General features: G+C 43.8%; 1 non-coding gene across 1 annotated transcript in view; it reads left to right on the top strand.

Annotated features, from left to right (window-relative positions):
* The first annotated feature begins 1073 nt into the window (after nucleotides 1–1073).
* The window catches only part of LOC121573351, a 54225-nt gene continuing 34708 nt past the window's right edge, over nucleotides 1074–20590 (top strand). The window contains exons 1-5 of the transcript XR_006661454.1: nucleotides 1074–1219; nucleotides 3509–3739; nucleotides 5911–6760; nucleotides 12808–12987; nucleotides 13118–13318. This is a non-coding gene — a transcript (uncharacterized LOC121573351). The remainder of the gene's footprint in view (nucleotides 1220–3508; nucleotides 3740–5910; nucleotides 6761–12807; nucleotides 12988–13117; nucleotides 13319–20590) is intronic.

Genomic DNA, 20590 nt, shown 5'->3' with positions numbered 1-20590 from the left:
GCCCTTATTGCAGGACTTTGACTGTGGGAGGTCACCTTCCCAGTCAGGCTGTGTGTATTGAACATTCTTATTGAACTTATTGCAGGAATTTAAATTAATTTACTGTTGTGTTGAAAAACAAAACACCTTCACCCTTTTTTTTGTTGTTGTTGTTTTGCTTACCCTGTTTGCTGCCAGTGTGAAATAAAATGCCATGCTTTAGTTAAGAAGCCAACTGCGTCAATGACACAATGTAATCAATGATGGACTGGCATAGCTGTTAACAACGTGTTACCGTAATGGTGATGGGCCTTTAAACATTTAAATCACCCCAAGGCCAGCCTTGACATGCCAAAAAAATGCATCAAGTCAATCGCTTGGCCTGACATGTAATACATATAAATACAGTAAAGGACACTACATTTTAGTCATTTAGCAGACGCTCTTATCCAGAGCGACTTACAGGAGCAATTAGGGTTAAGTGCCTTGCTCAAGGGCACATCGACAGATTTTTCACCTAGTCGGCTCGGGGATTAGAACCAGCGACCTTTCGGTTACTGGCACAACGCTCTTAACCACTAAGCTACCTGCCACTAAAGGGTAAAGTAGTGTTGTTGTATTTTTTTTTTTTTTTTTTTTACATAACTGCAAACTTCAAGCAGTAGGCCAGGGCATTCAAGGAGTTGGTTTGATGGTGCCCGCTGATGTAATAGGCTTAATGTGGTTGATTTCACACTGTTTTTTAGAGTCCCACAATAAGAGCTAACACAATCATATTTGTGTAAATTCTACATAGTTGTTCTGTGGGTGCCACTGAGTTTGCTGATACCCCATGTCATGGGTGTACAATTTCTAGTTTAGCCTGTAAAGTGCATATTAGTATGCCCCCAATGCAATTCTAATATATAGTGCGATTTCAACAGCTTTTTCTGTTTTATTGACAATCATTTATTTCATTTTAAATAATGTAACAACATTACACAACCTTTTTTTTTTTTTGCCTTATCTAGTCCAAAAATGGCTTGATTCCTTTTATTTTGAAGGCAAACCTCAAATCCCCCTATTGTGGCTTGCTTCACACAGGTCCAGTTACTTTATGTTTTGGGGGGAAATTATCTGGCCAGACGCCATCTAGTCGGAGTTGTGTTTTCTTGCCTTGACTGCTGTATTGCAATAGTAATATTAGCCAAAATAATTATTTCCTTTACGTTAGAAGACATATGAAGTCTCCGGTGTAAAGGTAAGTGTTCTTCTGACAACACAAAGAGGTGTCTTTTTGTTCTATGACCTGAGTGTGTGTGATCATCATAGCCAGCCAGGTTAGCAGGTTGATTGCTAATGCTATACCTTACTACCTACCTAGCTAGTTGACCATTTTAAACATTCAGCTAAGTAGTGATAAAAAAATAAAAAATCTAACTAGAGAAGTGGCGAGATTGATAGCTCACGGGTCCTTCAAACGTTAGCAGGCGAGAGTCATGGTTAGCTGACTGCTGAATAATTGCTAACTGCAGAGTCATTATCGTCGGCTACATTATAATAGATCAGGCCATTCTCAGCCTGCTGTGTTGTGGTCTTGTCTTTACTGTCTTCTTCAGGCTGCGAGCTGACTGGTTTCATAATTAACCTCCAATCACCAGGATCATGTGTTTGGGGTTTGAAATGGCTTTACTGTTTTGAAAGATTGTGTTGGAGCCTGGTTTAATGTATAGACAAGACCCACACAAATGTGATTGTTTACTCTGAGTACTATAGGCTACCTTCGATGCAACCAAGATAGTTTTTACATTGTGCTGGACTCTCTTGGTTGCGAAAAATGGAGACAGAAAATAACCCTAATACAATATAACTGGCTACACCAAAAAACACGTTTCCTGTCTACAAAGGCAAATCTATACTGAACAAAAATATAAACGCAACAATTTCAACGATTTTACTGAGTTACAGTTCATATAAGGAAATCAGTAAATTGAAATAAATTCATTAGGCCCTAATCTATGGATTTCACATGACTGGGCAGGGGCACAGCCATGGGTGGGCCTGGGAGGGCATAGGCCCACCCACTGGGGAGCCAGGCCCAGCTAATCAATGAGTTTTTCCTCACAAAGGGCTTTATTACAGACCAAAATACTCCTCAGTTTCATCAGCTGTCCGGGTGGGGTGTCTCAGACGATCCCGCAGGTGAAGAAGCCGGATGTGCAGGTCCTGGGATGGCGTGGTTACACGTGGTCTGCGGGTCTTCTTGATATGCCACACCTGTCAGGTGGATGGATTATTTTGGCAAATGAGAAATGCTCACTAACAGGGATGTAAACAAATTTGTGCACAAAAGAAATAGGTTTTTTGTGCGTATGGAACATTTCGTGGATATTTTATTTAACGTCATTATATTTTTGTTCAGTGTAGTAGTGACTTACCTCTTATGACTTCAGAACCAACTCTGAAGAAGGCAGATTTTGCCGTCTACATTTTCAGTAGCTCTCTGAATGCATGTACATACAGTGTGTATTGCACTAATAAATCCTGCAATTTGGCTTTTTTCACTCAATGTCATAGTCGAGTAAGTACAATCACAGACGCCACAATGGAGGACAGACGCCACAATGGAGGACAGACGCCACATTTATTCAGTTGTATTTTTTGTTGCGACCATCGGTGGCAGCGCTGAGCCCATTCTACGGGAACTCTGTCTTTTTCAGCCACTAAAGATGTAGAAGAAGCGAGTATCAGGTGGAAAATGTCAGTAGTACTCGTTGGAATAGATGGATTGGTTGTTAAGCAACAAAAACCGACGCGTGCACAACTATGGGACAAAACAGACGGTGTTGGCTTAGCTAGATTGTTATATCCAATGTAATACTTTTGCACAATGAATACTTGTCTCTCAAATACATTGTTACAGTTGTTGGTTAGCTAGTGAACTTTAGCCATATTAGCATTGTCATGAAATAAGTCAACGCCTCAAAACAAGACATGGTATCAAGAACAAGAGTGACGATTCCCCACATGGCAGTTTCCTGCTTCCTGTCATTGTTGGTAGCTGTCTGGCCATCCAGAATCACAACAACTAAGACTTCTGGCCCACTGATGCGTGCGCATCGTTTTCCTGACGTTGTGAGCTAACCCATCTATGGACCAACCTGAATAAAACCTGGTTTTAAAATGCATTTTTTTGATAGTGAGGGACACATTTCACTTTTAAGGCTAATAAGTTGAGTTCTTAAAGATTGTAGATTTGCCTTTGTAGACAGGAAACATTTTTTTTGGTGAAGCCGGTAATATTGTACTAGGGTTATTTTCTGTCTCCACGTCCCTAATTTTTGGCAACCAAGAGTCTAGCACAATGTAAAAACTATTTTTTGCATCAAAGCTAACCCACCCTAGCCTGAGTGCCAGTCTGTGCTATCTTGCCAACTGTTTGTCACCCATTGACTTGACAAGGACAATGATGGTGTTGACAAGAGCACAAACCGTTCTGGCACTCAGGCTACCCACCCCCTAATATGAATAACCAATATACATTTTTCAGCAGAGGAAACGGCTCCAACTCGTTATGGAAGACTGCTTGCACACGTCTTCAGTGAAACTGTCTAAGTTGGTCCGATGGGCCCACAGTCACGGCACCATCTGTGCTCTCATCCCGAACCTCAAACACCTGCTCACTGAGGGGTCCCACGGGAACCTGACCGCCATGTGGGGGTGCAGCGCGGGCCACGCCTACCACTGGCCCCTCAACGTCACCTGCAAGATGGGCCCGAAGGTGGGCATTTCTGTCTCTGCAAATGTATATATACACTGAGTGTCCAAAGCGTTCCACAGAGATGCTGGCCCATTTTGACTCTAATGCTTCCCACAGTTGTTTCAAGTTGTCTGGATGAGCGTGAAAAACCCAGCAGCCTTTGCAGTTCGTGACACACTCAAACCGCTGCGCCTGGCACCTACTACCATACCACGTTCAAAGTCACTTAAATATTTTGTCTTGCCCATTCACCCTCTGAATGGCACACATACACAATCCATGTCTCAGTTGTCTCAAGGCTTAAAAATCCTTCTTTAACCTGTCTCCTCCCCTTCATCTACCCTGATTTGAAGTGGATTTAACAAGTGACATCAATAAGGGATCATAGCTTTCACCTGGATTCACCTGGTCAGTCTGTCATGAAAAGAGCAGGTGTTCTTAATGTTTTGTCCACTCAGTGTATATGTCCTCACTTTATATAGTATATTATGCAGTTTCTGATCGTGTTATGATCTAACTATCTCTACTGTATGTAGATAATAGGTACATTCCTGTCTACAGTGCATTCGGAAAGTATTCAGACCCCTTGACTTTTCCCACATTTTGTTACGTTACAGCCTTATTCTAAAATTAATTAAATTGTTTTTTTCCCCCTCATCAATCGACACACAATACCCGATATTGACAAAGCAAAAACAGGTTTTTAGAAATTGTTAAAAATGTATTAAATATAAAAAACAGATAGTACATTTACATAAGTATTCAGACCCTTTACTCAGTGCTTTGTTGAAGCACCTTTGACAGCGATTACAGCCTCAAGTCTTCTTGGGTATGACGCTACAAGCTTGGCACACCTGTATTTGGGGAGTTTCTCCCATTCTTCTCTGCAGATCCGCTCAAACTCTGTCAGGTTGGATGGGGAGCGTCGCTGCACAGCTATTTTCAGGTCTCTCCAGAGATGTTCAATCGGGTTCAAGTCCGGGCTCTGGCTGGGCCACTCAAGGACATTCAGAGACTTGTCCCGAAGCCACTCCTTTGTTGTCTTGGCTGTGTGCTTAGGGTTGTTGTCCTGTTGGAAGGTGAACCTTCGCCCCAGTCTGAGGTCCTGAGCGCTCTGGAGCAAGTTTTCATCAAGGATCTCTCTACTTTGATCTGTTAATCTTTCCCTCGATCCTGACAGTCTCCCAGTCCCTGCCGCTGAAAAACAACCCCACAGCATGATAGTGTTATGCTTCACCGTAGGGATGGTGCCAGGTTTCCTCCAGACGTGGCGCTTGGCATTCAGGCCAAAGAGTTCAATCTTGGTTTCATCAGACCAGAGAATCTTGTTTCTCATGGTCTAAGAGTCTTTTAGGTGCCTTTTGGCAAACTCCAAGTGGACTGTCATGTGCCTTTTTACTGAGGAGTGGCTTCAGTCTGGCCACTCTACCATAAAGGCCTGATTGGTGGAAATCTGCAGAGATGGTTGTTCTTCTGGAAGGTTCTCCCATCTCCACAGAGGAACTCTGGAGCTCTGTTAGAGTGACCATCGGGTTCTTGGTCACCTCCCTGACCGAGGCCCTTCTCCCCCGATTGCTCAGTTTGGCCGGGCGGCCAGCTCTAGGAAGAGTTTTGGTGGTTCCAAACTTCTTCCATTTAAGAATGATGGAGGCCACTTTGTTCTTGGGGACCTTCAATGATGCAGAAATGTTTTGGTACCCTTCCCCAGATCTGTGCCTCAACACAATCCTGTCTCGGAGCTCTACGGACAATTCCTTCGACATCACGGCTTAGTTTTTGCTCTGACATGCAATGTCAACTGTGGGACCTTATATAGACAGGTGTGTGCCTTTCCAAATCATGTCCAATCAATTGAATTTACCACAGGTGGACTCCATTCAAGTTGTAGAAACATCTGAAGGATGATAAATGGAAACAGGATGCACCTGAGCTCAATTTCGAGTCTAATAGCAAAGGGTCTGAATACTTAAGTAAATAATCTGTTCGCTTTGTCATTATGTGGTATTGTGTGTAGATTGAGGAAAAAAATGTATTTAATCCATTTTATAATAAGGATGTAACGTAACAAAATGTGGAAATAGGCAAGCGGTCTGAATACTTTCAGAAGGCACTGTATTGTTGTCTGCATGATTCCATCAAGTCAAATTCCTGGTACATGTAAATGCTGAATAAAGGTGATTCTGATTCTGAAGGAGCGAGGTGGCTGCTACCAAGACAGCCGCAGCATCAACTCAGACAGCCTCAGTCTCCAGGGAGGGACCTCTGCCTGCCAGAGCAGCCCAGGAGGAGAGAGGTTTCTGGGCCTCTCCAGCAAAGCCAAGTGGGGCGACAGCAGCCAGACCCGGGACTCCTGCGACTTCTCCAACTGCAGCGACGATAACACTGAGGCGGACGACAGCAACCTGTTTGATATTGTCTGTGAGTCCTCAGCCACAACGGACGAGGAAGGAGATGCAGACTACGAGCCTCATCACAGACCCAGGACGAGGGGTCCCCTAGGGGGACCAGGGTCTGAGGACAAATCAGTGAAGAAGATCAAGCAGGAGACTGCTGAGGAATATTACACAGGACCTAAAGACCAGCTAGCAGCAGGGGGAGGTACTGACTCTGGCCTGGCCTCTCACTCAGTCTCCCAGTCCCCAAAGCCTAATAACTCTCAGTCCCAGTTGTCCCTGTCCCACGCTTCACCACACAAGCCCTCCCTGAAGGACGCAGACTGTTTGGGTGGTGGTGTGTCGTGGTCTCCGCTGGGGTGCTCCTCTCCTCACATACCCATGCTAGCCAAACCGCTACGAGGCTTTACTTCCAGCTCTGTCTCCAAGCCCTCCGTGATGAGCTCTGGTTCCCCCAGACATCAGGACCCGTCCTCTGGGTCGACTCAGCGCCTGAGAACCCTCCCTGGGGCAGCCGGTGAGCTGATGGAGGACCTGCTGAAGCCTGGAGGTTCTGAGGGGCCCTTTGGGGACCTGACTCCCTCCTGCCTCAGTGGGATGAACCCTGACCTGGACCTGATTGGGGCAGAGACCAAAGGAGAGGCTACAGGTACAGATACATCTCTGTCTCTCTCTCTCTCTTTCTCTCTGTCTCTCTCTCTGTCTCTCTCTCTCTCTCTCTCGCTCTGTCTCTGTCTCTCTGGCGCTCTCTCTCTGTCTCTCTCTCTCTCTCTCTGTCTCTCTCTCTCTCTGTCTCTCTCTCTGTCTCTCTCTCTCTCTGTCTCTGTCTCTCTCTCTCTGTCTCTCTCTTTCTCTGTCTCTCTCTCTCTGTCTCTCTCTCGCTCTGTCTCTCTGGCGCTCTCTCTCTGTCTCTCTCTCTCTCGCTCTGTCTCTGTCTCTCTGGCGCTCTGTCTCTCTCTCTCTCTCTCTCTCTCTGTCTCTGTCTCTGTCTGTCTCTGTCTCTGTCTCTCTCTGTCTCTGTCTCTCTCCCGCTCTCGCTCTCTCTCTCTGTCTCTCTCTCCCTCTCCCTCTCTCTCTGTCTCTGTCTCTCTCCCGCTCTCTCTCTCTCTCTCTCTCTCTCTCTCTCTCTCTCTCTCTCTCTGGCTCTCTCTCTCTCTCTCTCTCTGTCTCTCTGGCTTTCTGGCTCTCTCTCTCTCTCTCTCTCTCTCTCTCTCTCTCTGGCTCTCTCTCTCTGGCTCTCTCTCTGGCTCTCTCTCTCTCTCTCTCTGGCTCTCTCGCTCTGTCTCTCTGGCTCTCTGGCTCTCTCCCTCCCTCTGTCTCCCTCCCTCTGCTCTTTCAACAATGTCATCACACTAGTTCTGCTGTCAAACGAACAAACAACCAATTCTCACAAAATGCCCACTGAAATGTTAAATTGTATGGCAAGTTCAACATTCCTGAGTGGTATACCTGTGAGGTTTATGGACCTAGCTACCAATTAAAGAGATTCTCCAGTACTTTTGTATTGCTTACACAAATGTGCAGATACAGTATGTGAACCATGTCATTGCTCAGATACAGTATGTGAACCATGTCATTGCTCAGATACAGTATGTGAACCATGTCATTGCTCAGATACAGTATGTGAACCATGTCATTGCTCAGATACAGTATGTGAACCATGTCATTGCTCAGATACAGTATGTGAACCATGTCATTGCTCAGATACAGTATGTATCTCTCTCTCTCTTGCTCTGCTGTGTGTGCACTCAAATGGCGAGGGGCTGAAGCTCATTGGCTAGAACTCAAATTGTTAGGGGGCTGGCCCACATTGGGGGGAAAATGGAGGGAAAATGGAGCCTTTAAACTAGGGATTTGGTGGCTAATTGAGGTAAACCGTCATTCTGCTCATAGATTATACATGTATGAAATACACATTGACACATCCAGCCCAAAGCAGGAGGTTTAAAGAATACTTAGTAGAAAGTTCTGGAGCATGTCTTTTAAAGAAGTGTCAATTGAAGATTATCCTTTACAAATAGCCTAGGCCTATTTAGAATATAGTTTTCACTGGTGTAGAAAAGGTGCATGTGTGTCTGTAGGCCTAAAGTATGGGGATAGTTCTTCTGGAAGGTTCTCCCATCTCCACAGAGGAACTCTAGAGCTCTGTCAGAGTGACCATCGGGTTCTTGGTCACCTCCCTGACCAAGGCGCTTCTCCCCTGATTGCTCAGTTTGGCCGGGCGGCCAGCTCTAGGAAGAGTCTTGGTGGTCCCAAACTTCTTCCATTTAAGAATGATGGAGGCCACTGTGTTCTTGGGGACCTTCAATGCTGCCGACATTTTTTGGTACATTTTCCCAGATCTGTGCCTCGACACAATCAGGTCTCGGAGCTCTACAGATAATTCCTTCGACCTCATGGCTTGGTTTTTGCTCTGACCTGCACTGTCAAATGTGGGACATTATATAGACAGATGTGCCTTTCCAAATCATGTCCAATCAATTGAATTTACCACAGGTGGACTCCAATCAAGTTGTAGAAACATCTCAAGGATGATCAATGGAAACAGGATGCACTGGAGCTCAATTTCAAGTCTCATCAAATGGTCTGAATACTTATGTAAATAAGGTATTTCCGTTTTTTAATTTGTAATTAATGTGCAAAAATGTCTAAACCAGTTTTCGCTTCGTCACTATGGGGTATTGTGTGTAGATTGAGGACATTTTTCTTTTTAGAATAAGGCTGTAATGTAACAATGTGGAAAAAGTCAAGGGTTCGGAATACTTTCCGAATGCACTATATACACAGTGTACAAAACATTAGGAACAGCTTAATATTGAGTTGCACCCCCTTTTGCCCTCAGAACAGCCTAAATTCATTGGGTCATGGACTCTACAAGGTGTCGAAAGCGTTCCACAGGGATGCTGGCCCATGTTGACTCCATGCTTCCCACAGTTGTGTCAAGTTGGCTGGATGTCCTTTGGGTGGTGGACTGTTCTTGATACACACGGGAAACTGTTGAGCGTGAAAAACCCAGCAGCCTTTGCAGTTCGTGACACACTCAAACCGCTGCGCCTGGCACCTACTACCATGCCACGTTCAAAGTCACTTAAATCTTTTGTCTTGCCCATTCACCCTCTGAATGGCACACATACACAGTCCATGCCTCAATTGTCTCAAGGCTTAAAAATCCTTCTTTAACCTGTCTCCTCCCCTTCATCTGCACTGACTGAAGTGGATTTAACAAGTGACATCAATAAGGGATCATAGCTTTCACCTGCATTCACCTGTTCATAATGTTTTGTTCACTCAGTGTATATGTACAGTACCAGTCAAAAGTTTGGACACACGTACTGCATTCTGCAGCGATACGCCATCCCATACTCATTCCAGGGTTTTTCTTTATTTTTACTGAACTGGCTCTCATGAGGACCGCCACAGGAAAGGAAGACCCAGAGTTACCTCTGCTGCAGAGGATAAGTTCATTAGAGTTAACTGCACCTCAGATTGCAGCCCAAATAAATGCTTCACAGAGTTCAAATAACAGACACGTCTCAACATCAACATCAGAGGAGACTGTGTGAATCAGGCCTTCATGGTCGAATTGCTGCAAAGAAACCACTACTAAAGGACACCAATAATAAGAAGAGATTTGCTTGGGCTTAGAAACACGAGCAATGGACATTAGACTGGTGGAAATCTGTCCTTTGGTCTGATGAGTCCAAATTTGAGATTTTTGGTTCCAACCGCCGTGTCTTTGTGAGACGCAAAGTAGGTGAACGGATGATCTCCGCATGTGTGGTTCCCACCGTGAAGAATGGAGGAGGAGGTGTGATGGTGTGGGGGTGCTTTGCTGGTGACACTGTCAATGATTTATTTAGAATTCAAGTCACACTTAACCAGCATGGCTACCACAGCATTCTGCAGCGATATGGCATCCCATCTGGTTTGCGCTCAACAGGACAATGACCCAACACACCTCCAGGCTGTGTAAGGGCTATTTTACCAAGAAGGAGAGTGATGGAGTGCTGCATCAGACGACCTGGCCTCCACAATCCCCTCGACCTCAACCCAATTGAGATGGTTTGGGATGAGTTGGACCACAGACTGAAGGAAAAGCAGCCAACAAGTGCTCAGCATATGTGGGAACTCCTTCAAGACTGTTGGAAAAGCATTCCAGGTGACCTACCTCATGAAGCTGGTTGAGAGAATGCAAAGCTGTCATCAAGGCAAAGGGTGGCTACTTTGAAGAAAATGTTTTTGGTTACTACATGATTCCATGTGTTATTTCATAGTTTTGATGTCTTCACTGTTATTCTACAATCTAGAAAATAGTAAAAAAATAAATAAATAAAAACCCTTGAATGAGTAGGCGTGTCCAAACATTTGACTGGTACTGTGTGTATGTGTGTGTGTGTGTATATATATATATATATATATATATACAGTTGAAGTCGGAAGTTTACATACACCGTAGCCAAATACTTTTAAACTCAGTTTTTCACAATTTCTGACATTTAATCCTAGTAAAGATTCCCTGTTTTAGGTCAGTTAGGATCACCACTTTATTATAAAGAATGTGAAATGTCAGAATAATAGTAGAGAGAATGATTTATTTCAGCTTTTATTTCTTTCATCACATTCCCAGTGGGTCAGAAGTTTACATACACTCAATTAGTATTTGGTAGCATTGCCTTTAAATTGTTTAACTTGGGTCAAAAGTTTCGGGTAGCCTTCCACAAGCTTCCCACAATAAGTTGGGTGAATTTTGGCCCATTCCTCCTGACAGAGCTGATGTAACTGAGTCAGGTTTGTAGGCCTCCTTGCTCGCACACGCTTTTTCAGTTCTGCCCACACATTTTCTATAGGATTGAGGTCAAGGCTTTGTGATGGCCAATCCAATACCTTGACTTTGTTGTCCTTAAGCCATTTTGCCACAACTTTGGAAGTATGCTTGGGGTCATTGTCCATTTGGAAGACCCATTAGCGACCAAGCTTTAACCTCCTGACTGATGTCTTGAGATGTTGCTTCAATATATCCACATAATTTTCCTTCCTCATGATGCCATCTATTTTGTGAAGTGCACCAGTCCCTCCTGCAGCAAAGCAACCCCACAGCATGATGCTGCCACCCCTGTGCTTCACGGTTGGGATGGTGTTCTTCGGCTTGCAAGCTACCCCCTTTTTCTTCCAAACATAACAATGGTCATTATGGCCGAACAGTTCTATTTTTGTTTCATCAGACCAGAGGACATTTCTCCAAAAAGTACGATCTTTGTCCCCATGTCCAGTTGCAAACCGTAGTCTGGCTATTTGATGGCGGTTTTGGAGCAGTGGCTTCTTCCTTGCTGAGCGGCCTTTCAGGTTATGTCGATATAGGACTTGTTTTACTGTGAATATAGATACTTTTGTACCTGTTTCCTCCAGCATCTTCACAAGGTCCTTTGCTGTTGTTCTGGGATTGATTTGCACTTTTCACACCAAAGTACGTTCATCTCTAGGAGACAGAACGCGTCTCCTTCCTGAGCGGTATGACGGCTGCGTGGTCCCATGGTGTTTATACTTGCATACTATTGTTTGTACAGATGAACGTGGTACCTTCAGGCATTTGGAAATTGCTCCCAAGGATGAACCAGACTTGTGGAGGTCTACAAATTTTTTTTTTCTGAGGTCTTGGCTGATTTCTTTTGATTTTCCCATGATGTCAAGCAAAGAGGCACTGAGTTTGAAGGTAGGCCTTGAAATACATCCACAGGCACACCTCCAATTAACTCAAATGATGTCAATTAGCCTATCAGAAGCTTCTAAAGCCATGACATCATTTTCTGGAATTTTCCAAGCTGTTTAAAGGCACAGTCAACTTAGTGTATGTAAACTTCTGACCCACTGGAATTGTGATACAGTGAATTATAAGTGAAATAATCTGTCTGTAAACAATTGTTGGAAAAATTACTTGTGTCATGCACAAAGTAGATGTCCTAACCGACTTGCCAAAACTATAGTTTGTTAACAAGAAATTTGTGGAGTGGTTGAAAAACGAGTTTTAATGACTCCAACCTAAGTGTATGTAAACTTCCGACTTCAACTGTATATAACAACTAAAGCCATAAACCCTTCTAACTTAACATGTTTCTGTTGAGCTTTAGGTCAATTCTTATTTCTGTATGTTAAGGTGTCATATTAGTGGTGATGAATAGCTGCATATTATTATTTGAATTTTTCCCCAACTCCCTTTCCTTATTAAAACATATAAACATGCTAACTGTATGACATTTTTAAAGCTAGTGGGAAAAAAAGCACCTCACCTTGTTAATGGAAAAATGCACTTCATGGCCAAGTTAACTGCACCAGTATTTTAACTGCACCAGTATTTTAACTGCACCTGTTTTGAGTAGCAGGCAGGTAGGCTCCAGTTTCTCTTGGATGTTTTGCATTTAAAAAAATATATTTGTCCATTTATGCACTGTAGCATGTTTTCTGCTATCTTATGTTGGAACAAGGGTGGGTTTCTTTCTGCCTACCCTGTATGTTCTCGGAACAGAGGATGTAGGCCTAATGTTACACAATGGGTTCACTGTTCAATCTGACTAGAGACACTATTCAATCTGAATCTGAAAATGCTATACAAGTTGAATAAGTGATGACGATTATTATTATTATTATTATTATTATGTACATATTGAAAACGGTACAGTCTTTGTCTCGTTGTTCTATCAGTGGGATGGGCTCTCTGTGAGATGGAGCGTCTGCGGGCGCTGCTGAGTGTGGAGCGGAGCCTCAGTCAGCAGATGGGAGACACCATCAATAGCCTGAAACAGGACAAGCAGCTGCTGCAGCAGGAACTCACCAAGAAGGCTGAACTCATCTGTGACTTCCTGCAAGACCAGCTGCGACCAGGTACGCTCCTCCCATTCCCGCCCAGGTATGCTACGATCTTACTGGTGAATTCTTTTGCACACTGTAGACTTTTTTTATAGGATTTAGAAAACAATATATTTTGGGTTTTCATTTCTTATTTTCCCCTTAGAGAAGAGGCGTGGTCATTCATCCATCCAGATGGAGGTGGGGCTGGGCAGCTCCACCCACATGGGGGTGGGGTTCCCTGACGAGGGCATGGCGTTGGAGAACTCTGCCCTGTTCGAAAGCTTCGAAGAGGTGGAGACCCACCCCCTGGACCGACGCAGGGAGATGAAGAGGAGCAGAGATGGAGAGAACACACGAGTCAGGAGTAAGTACTGTAGATACCCCTTAAACAGAGTCAGGAGTACAGTACTGTAGATACCCCTTAAACAGAGTCAGGAGTACAGTACTGTAGATGGTCCTTAAACAGAGTCAGGAGTACAGGACTGTAGATGGTCCCTTAAACAGAGTCAGGAGTTCAGTACTGTACTTGGTGCCCTTAAACAGAGTCAGGAGTACAGTACTGTAGATACCCCTTAAACAGAGTCAGGAGTACAGTACTGTAGATGGTCCTTAAACAGAGTCAGGAGTACAGGACTGTAGATGGTCCTTAAACAGAGTCAGGAGTACAGTACTGTAGATGGTCCTTAAACAGAGTCAGGAGTTCAGTACTGTAGATGGTCCTTAAATAGAGTCAGGAGTACAGTACTGTAGATGGTCCTTAAACAGAGTCAGGAGTACAGTACTGTAGATGGTCCTTAAACAGAGTCAGGAGTACAGTACTGTAGATGGTCCTTAAACAGAGTCAGGAGTACAGTACTGTAGATGGTCCTTAAACAGAGTCAGGAGTTCAGTACTGTAGATGGTCCTTAAACAGAGTCAGGAGTACAGTACTGTAGATACCCCTTAAACAGAGTCAGGAGTACAGTACTGTAGATGGTCCTTAAACAGAGTCAGGAGTTCAGTACTGTAGATGGTCCTTAAACAGAGTCAGGAGTACAGTACTGTAGATACCCCTTAAACAGAGTCAGGAGTTCAGTACTGTAGATACCCCTTAAACAGAGTCAGGAGTACAGTACTGTAGATGGTCCTTAAACAGAGTCAGGAGTACAGGACTGTAGATACCCCTTAAACAGAGTCAGGAGTTCAGTACTGTAGATGGTCCTTAAACAGAGTCAGGAGTTCAGTACTGTAGATGGTCCTTAAACAGAGTCAGGAGTACAGTACTGTAGATGGTCCTTAAACAGAGTCAGGAGTTCAGTACTGTAGATGGTCCTTAAACAGAGTCAGGAGTACAGTACTGTAGATGGTCCTTAAACAGAGTCAGGAGTTCAGTACTGTAGATACCCCTTAAACAGAGTCAGGAGTTCAGTACTGTAGATGGTCCTTAAACAGAGTCAGGAGTACAGTACTGTAGATGGTCCTTAAACAGAGTCAGGAGTTCAGTACTGTAGATGGTCCTTAAACAGAGTCAGGAGTACAGTACTGTAGATACCCCTAAAACAGAGTCAGGAGTTCAGTACTGTAGATGGTCCTTAAACAGAGTCAGGAGTACAGTACTGTAGATGGTCCTTAAACAGAGTCAGGAGTTCAGTACTGTAGATGGTCCTTAAACAGAGTCAGGAGTACAGTACTGTAGATGGTCCTTAAACAGAGTCAGTAGTTCAGTACTGTAGATACCCCTTAAACAGAGTCAGGAGTTCAGTACTGTAGATGGTCCTTAAACAGAGTCAGGAGTTCAGTACTGTAGATACCCCTTAAACAGAGTCAGGAGTTCAGTACTGTAGATGGTCCTTAAACAGAGTCAGGAGTTCAGTACTGTACATACCCCTTAAACAGAGTCAGGAGTTCAGTACTGTAGATACACCTTAAACAGAGTCAGGAGTACAGTACTGTAGATACCCCTTAAACAGAGTCAGGAGTACAGTACTGTAGATACCCCTAAACAGAGTCAGGAGTACAGTACTGTAGATACACCTTAAACAGAGTCAGGAGTACAGTACTGTAGATACCCCTTAAACAGAGTCAGGAGTACAGTACTGTAGATACCCCTTAAACAGAGTCAGGAGTTCAGTACTGTAGATGGTCCTTAAACAGAGTCAGGAGTTCAGTACTGTAGATGGTCCTTAAACAGAGTCAGGAGTACAGTACTGTAGATGGTCCTTAAACAGAGTCAGGAGTTCAGTACTGTAGATGGTCCTTAAACAGAGTCAGGAGTACAGTACTGTAGATACCCCTTAAACAGAGTCAGGAGTACAGTACTGTAGATACCCCTTAAACAGAGTCAGGAGTTCAGTACTGTAGATGGTCCTTAAACAGAGTCAGGAGTTCAGTACTGTAGATGGTCCTTAAACAGAGTCAGGAGTTCAGTACTGTAGATGGTCCCTTAAACAGAGTCAGGAGTTCAGTACTGTAGATGGTCCTTAAACAGAGTCAGGAGTACAGTACTGTAGATGGTCCTTAAACAGAGTCAGGAGTACAGTACTGTAGATGGTCCTTAAACAGAGTCAGTAGTTCAGTACTGTAGATACCCCTTAAACAGAGTCAGGAGTTCAGTACTGTAGATGGTCCTTAAACAGAGTCAGGAGTTCAGTACTGTAGATACCCCTTAAACAGAGTCAGGAGTTCAGTACTGTAGATGGTCCTTAAACAGAGTCAGGAGTTCAGTACTGTAGATACCCCTTAAACAGAGTCAGGAGTTCAGTACTGTAGATACACCTTAAACAGAGTCAGGAGTACAGTACTGTAGATACCCCTTAAACAGAGTCAGGAGTACAGTACTGTAGATACCCCTTAAACAGAGTCAGGAGTACAGTACTGTAGATACACCTTAAACAGAGTCAGGAGTACAGTACTGTAGATACCCCTTAAACAGAGTCAGGAGTACAGTACTGTAGATACCCCTTAAACAGAGTCAGGAGTTCAGTACTGTAGATGGTCCTTAAACAGAGTCAGGAGTTCAGTACTGTAGATGGTCCTTAAACAGAGTCAGGAGTACAGTACTGTAGATGGTCCTTAAACAGAGTCAGGAGTACAGTACTGTAGATGGTCCTTAAACAGAGTCAGGAGTTCAGTACTGTAGATACCCCTTAAACAGAGTCAGGAGTACAGTACTGTAGATGGTCCTTAAACAGAGTCAGCAGTACAGTACTGTAGATGGTCCTTAAACAGAGTCAGGAGTTCAGTACTGTAGATGGTCCTTAAATAGAGTCAGGAGTACAGTACTGTAGATACCCCTTAAACAGAGTCAGGAGTACAGTACTGTAGATGGTCCTTAAACAGAGTCAGGAGTACAGTACTGTAGATGGTCCTTAAACAGAGTCAGGAGTACAGTACTGTAGATACCCCTTAAACAGAGTCAGGAGTACAGTACTGTAGATACCCCTTAAACAGAGTCAGGAGTACAGTACTGTAGATACCCCCTTAAACAGAGTCAGGAGTTCAGTACTGTAGATGGTCCTTAAACAGAGTCAGGAGTACAGTACTGTAGATGGTCCTTAAACAGAGTCAGGAGTTCAGTACTGTAGATGGTCCTTAAACAGAGTCAGGAGTACAGTACTGTAGATACCCCTTAAACAGAGTCAGGAGTACAGTACTGTAGATACCCCTTAAACAGAGTCAGGAGTTCAGTACTGTAGATGGTCCTTAAACAGAGTCAGGAGTACAGTACTGTAGATGGTCCTTAAACAGAGTCAGGAGTTCAGTACTGTAGATACCCCTTAAACAGAGTCAGGAGTACAGTACTGTAGATACCCCTTAAACAGAGTCTGTAGTTCAGTACTGTAGATACCCCTTAAACAGAGTCAGGAGTTCAGTACTGTAGATGGTCCTTAAACAGAGTCAGGAGTTCAGTACTGTAGATGGTCCTTAAATAGAGTCAGGAGTACAGTACTGTAGATACCCCTTAAACAGAGTCAGGAGTTCAGTACTGTAGATACCCCTTAAACAGAGTCAGGAGTTCAGTACTGTAGATGGTCCTTAAACAGAGTCAGCAGTACAGTACTGTAGATGGTCCTTAAACAGAGTCAGGAGTTCAGTACTGTAGATGGTCCTTAAACAGAGTCAGGAGTACAGTACTGTAGATGGTCCTTAAATAGAGTCAGGAGTACAGTACTGTAGATGGTCCTTAAACAGAGTCAGGAGTACAGTACTGTAGATGGTCCTTAAACAGAGTCAGGAGTACAGTACTGTAGATGGTCCTTAAACAGAGTCAGGAGTACAGTACTGTAGATGGTCCTTAAACAGAGTCAGGAGTTCAGTACTGTAGATGGTCCTTAAACAGAGTCAGGAGTACAGTACTGTAGATACCCCTTAAACAGAGTCAGGAGTACAGTACTGTAGATGGTCCTTAAACAGAGTCAGGAGTTCAGTACTGTAGATGGTCCTTAAACAGAGTCAGGAGTACAGTACTGTAGATACCCCTTAAACAGAGTCAGGAGTTCAGTACTGTAGATACCCCTTAAACAGAGTCAGGAGTACAGTACTGTAGATGGTCCTTAAACAGAGTCAGGAGTACAGGACTGTAGATACCCCTTAAACAGAGTCAGGAGTTCAGTACTGTAGATGGTCCTTAAACAGAGTCAGGAGTTCAGTACTGTAGATGGTCCTTAAACAGAGTCAGGAGTACAGTACTGTAGATGGTCCTTAAACAGAGTCAGGAGTTCAGTACTGTAGATGGTCCTTAAACAGAGTCAGGAGTACAGTACTGTAGATGGTCCTTAAACAGAGTCAGGAGTTCAGTACTGTAGATACCCCTTAAACAGAGTCAGGAGTTCAGTACTGTAGATGGTCCTTAAACAGAGTCAGGAGTACAGTACTGTAGATGGTCCTTAAACAGAGTCAGGAGTTCAGTACTGTAGATGGTCCTTAAACAGAGTCAGGAGTACAGTACTGTAGATACCCCTAAAACAGAGTCAGGAGTTCAGTACTGTAGATGGTCCTTAAACAGAGTCAGGAGTACAGTACTGTAGATGGTCCTTAAACAGAGTCAGGAGTTCAGTACTGTAGATGGTCCTTAAACAGAGTCAGGAGTACAGTACTGTAGATGGTCCTTAAACAGAGTCAGTAGTTCAGTACTGTAGATACCCCTTAAACAGAGTCAGGAGTTCAGTACTGTAGATGGTCCTTAAACAGAGTCAGGAGTTCAGTACTGTAGATACCCTTAAACAGAGTCAGGAGTTCAGTACTGTAGATGGTCCTTAAACAGAGTCAGGAGTTCAGTACTGTACATACCCCCTTAAACAGAGTCAGGAGTTCAGTACTGTAGATACACCTTAAACAGAGTCAGGAGTACAGTACTGTAGATACCCCTTAAACAGAGTCAGGAGTACAGTACTGTAGATACCCCTTAAACAGAGTCAGGAGTACAGTACTGTAGATACACCTTAAACAGAGTCAGGAGTACAGTACTGTAGATACCCCTTAAACAGAGTCAGGAGTACAGTACTGTAGATACCCCTTAAACAGAGTCAGGAGTTTAAACAGAGTCAGGAGTTCAGTACTGTAGATGGTCCTTAAACAGAGTCAGGAGTACAGTACTGTAGATGGTCCTTAAACAGAGTCAGGAGTTCAGTACTGTAGATGGTCCTTAAACAGAGTCAGGAGTACAGTACTGTAGATACCCCTTAAACAGAGTCAGGAGTACAGTACTGTAGATACCCCTTAAACAGAGTCAGGAGTTCAGTACTGTAGATGGTCCTTAAACAGAGTCAGGAGTTCAGTACTGTAGATGGTCCTTAAACAGAGTCAGGAGTTCAGTACTGTAGATGGTCCTTAAACAGAGTCAGGAGTTCAGTACTGTAGATGGTCCTTAAACAGAGTCAGGAGTACAGTACTGTAGATGGTCCTTAAACAGAGTCAGGAGTACAGTACTGTAGATGGTCCTTAAACAGAGTCAGTAGTTCAGTACTGTAGATACCCCTTAAACAGAGTCAGGAGTTCAGTACTGTAGATGGTCCTTAAACAGAGTCAGGAGTTCAGTACTGTAGATACCCCTTAAACAGAGTCAGGAGTTCAGTACTGTAGATGGTCCTTAAACAGAGTCAGGAGTTCAGTACTGTAGATACCCCCTTAAACAGAGTCAGGAGTTCAGTACTGTAGATACACCTTAAACAGAGTCAGGAGTACAGTACTGTAGATACCCTTAAACAGAGTCAGGAGTACAGTACTGTAGATACCCCTTAAACAGAGTCAGGAGTACAGTACTGTAGATACACCTTAAACAGAGTCAGGAGTACAGTACTGTAGATACCCCTTAAACAGAGTCAGGAGTACAGTACTGTAGATACCCCTTAAACAGAGTCAGGAGTTCAGTACTGTAGATGGTCCTTAAACAGAGTCAGGAGTTCAGTACTGTAGATGGTCCTTAAACAGAGTCAGGAGTACAGTACTGTAGATGGTCCTTAAACAGAGTCAGGAGTACAGTACTGTAGATGGTCCTTAAACAGAGTCAGGAGTTCAGTACTGTAGATACCCCCTTAAACAGAGTCAGGAGTACAGTACTGTAGATGGTCCTTAAACAGAGTCAGCAGTACAGTACTGTAGATGGTCCTTAAACAGAGTCAGGAGTTCAGTACTGTAGATGGTCCTTAAATAGAGTCAGGAGTACAGTACTGTAGATACCCCTTAAACAGAGTCAGGAGTACAGTACTGTAGATGGTCCTTAAACAGAGTCAGGAGTACAGTACTGTAGATGGTCCTTAAACAGAGTCAGGAGTACAGTACTGTAGATACCCCTTAAACAGAGTCAGGAGTACAGTACTGTAGATACCCCTTAAACAGAGTCAGGAGTACAGTACTGTAGATACCCCTTAAACAGAGTCAGGAGTTCAGTACTGTAGATGGTCCTTAAACAGAGTCAGGAGTACAGTACTGTAGATGGTCCTTAAACAGAGTCAGGAGTTCAGTACTGTAGATGGTCCTTAAACAGAGTCAGGAGTACAGTACTGTAGATACCCCCTTAAACAGAGTCAGGAGTACAGTACTGTAGATACCCCTTAAACAGAGTCAGGAGTTCAGTACTGTAGATGGTCCTTAAACAGAGTCAGGAGTACAGTACTGTAGATGGTCCTTAAACAGAGTCAGGAGTTCAGTACTGTAGATACCCCTTAAACAGAGTCAGGAGTACAGTACTGTAGATACCCCTTAAACAGAGTCTGTAGTTCAGTACTGTAGATACCCCTTAAACAGAGTCAGGAGTTCAGTACTGTAGATGGTCCTTAAACAGAGTCAGGAGTTCAGTACTGTAGATGGTCCTTAAATAGAGTCAGGAGTACAGTACTGTAGATACCCCTTAAACAGAGTCAGGAGTTCAGTACTGTAGATACCCCTTAAACAGAGTCAGGAGTTCAGTACTGTAGATGGTCCTTAAACAGAGTCAGCAGTACAGTACTGTAGATGGTCCTTAAACAGAGTCAGGAGTTCAGTACTGTAGATGGTCCTTAAACAGAGTCAGGAGTACAGTACTGTAGATGGTCCTTAAACAGAGTCAGGAGTTCAGTACTGTAGATACCCCTTAAACAGAGTCAGTAGTTCAGTACTGTAGATACCCCTTAAACAGAGTCAGGAGTTCAGTACTGTAGATGGTCCTTAAACAGAGTCA

This window comes from Coregonus clupeaformis, chromosome 9 (assembly GCF_020615455.1).
Source record: "Coregonus clupeaformis isolate EN_2021a chromosome 9, ASM2061545v1, whole genome shotgun sequence".
Lineage (NCBI taxonomy): Eukaryota > Metazoa > Chordata > Actinopteri > Salmoniformes > Salmonidae > Coregonus > Coregonus clupeaformis.
Note: the sequence above shows the minus strand (reverse complement) of the source record. Positions and strands in the feature narration are given on the sequence as shown.